Source organism: Macaca thibetana, chromosome 13 (genome assembly GCF_024542745.1).
Source record: "Macaca thibetana thibetana isolate TM-01 chromosome 13, ASM2454274v1, whole genome shotgun sequence".
In the NCBI taxonomy this organism is placed as follows: domain Eukaryota; kingdom Metazoa; phylum Chordata; class Mammalia; order Primates; family Cercopithecidae; genus Macaca; species Macaca thibetana.
Genome location: NC_065590.1, coordinates 63,971,912 through 63,973,898, shown reverse-complemented (window position 1 = coordinate 63,973,898; position 1,987 = coordinate 63,971,912).

The following is a 1,987-nucleotide window of genomic DNA, read 5'->3' as shown; positions in this document are numbered from 1 at the left end:
CTCCCATCTGAAACTCAGAAGGCAAAGGGCAGAGAGGACCAAAGGTTATCCCACCACCTGCCAGCGGGAAATGGTATCAGAACCACGCGCGTGTGTGTGTATGTGTGTGTTTCCGTGTGTCTGTGTGTGTGTGTCTGTGCATGTGTGTCGGTGTGTGTGTATGTCTATATGTGTGTATCTGTGTGTCTGTGTGTGTGTTTGTGTGCGTGTCTGTGTATGTGTGTTGGTGTGTGTCTGTGTGTGTCTGTATGTGTGTATCTGTGTGTCTATGTGTGTATGTATGTGTGTCTGTGTGTCTGAGTGTGTCTGTGTCTGTCTGTGTGTGCATCTGTGTGTGCGTGTGTCTGTGTGTGTCCATGTGTGTGTCCGTGTGTGTGTCTGTGTGTGTATGTGTATATGTGGGGGGACACGTGTGCACATGCATGCGTGTGCATATGCGTTATCCCTCTCCCCTAATAGTCTGTATCCCCAGTCCTTGGCACAGGGCTTGGTACTGGGTTACATTTAGAAAAGATCTGTGAAATGCGGCTGAACTGCATGCCACACTGCAGTCAGGTGAGCCTGCTTTGGAATCCCACTTGTGCTCTTTACTAGCTGTGTGACCTGGGGCAAGTTGCTGCCCTCTTCTGAGCTCAGTTTCTTTGTTTCTAAAAAACAAACAAAAATGCATACGAAAACCTAGCCTGTGGGGACATTCTGCAGATTGAATGAAATGAAGTGGGTAAGGTGCCTCAACTTGGGGCAGTAGGGCAGCGAGAGTAGAGGCCACGGGCCACGGGCAGAGCAGGAGTAGTGTCTGCCTGGGTGAGAGGGTGCTTGTGGGGAGGAGGAGAGGGAGGCAGTGCAGGCAAGGCTGCCTGCTGGACAGAGGACTTGGAGCTGCCCTGGGAAGCGTCTGTAGGAAGCTGTTGTAGGATCTATAGCAGGGGAGGGACCAGAGGATGGGAGGTGGCTGGGATCCCCTGGTTGCCACCATCTTCCATGGCTACAGCCCGGACCCCACATGTACTTATTGCTCCCTCCTCCCTCTGTGCGCCCACACCTCAGTCCAGGGAGTGCACAGAAGGAAGAGGAACCAATAAAACACATTTTAAAAAATAAGTCACTATTATTACTTTAATTTGGCTTCTAGGTACCTTCTTATTCAAGACACAGTTGTGGCTGGGCTCAGTGGCTCACACCTGTAATCCCAGCACTTTGGGAGGCTGAGGCAGGTGGATCACTTGAGGTCAGGAGTTTGAGACCAGCCTGGCCAACTTGGCGAAACCTTGTCTCTACTAAAAATACAAAAATTAGCTGGGTGTGGTGGCGTGGCCTATAGTCCTAGCTACTCCGGAGGCTGAGGCAGAAGAATCATTGGAACCCAGGAAGCGGAGGTTGCAGTGAGCTGAGATTGCACCACTGCTCTCCAACCTGGGCGACACAGCAAGACGGTCTTAAAAAAAAAAAAAAAAAAAAAAAAAAGACAATTGCATTTCACAGTGAAAACCACAAAACCTCTCCAATGTATTCACACACATTTAGAGCAGAATTTGATTCCAACACTCTAATCAATGAACATCTAGCAAAGTGTGGCGAATATTACTGATGCATTCCCATTACTATGGGAAAATGCTAAAGTAACAGTCTGAATAGTTTCGTGTGTCCTAAGTTTTCTGAACCAATACTTTATTTAATTAAAAGCAAAACTTACATTTTCTTTTCCTTTTTTTTTTTTGATACAGAGTCTCACTCTGTCATCCAGGCTAGGTGCAGTGGCAAGATCTTGGCTCACTGCAACCTCTGCCTCCTGGGTTCAAGCAATTCTCCTGCCACAGCCTCCCTAGTAGCTGGGATTACAGGCGCCTGCCATCATGCCCTGCTGATTTTTGTAGTTTTAGTAGAGACGGGGTTTCACCATGTTGGTCAGGCTGATCTCAAACTCCTGACCTCAGTTGACCCTCCCCGGCCTCCCAAAGTGCTGGAATTACAGGTGTGTGGCACCTCG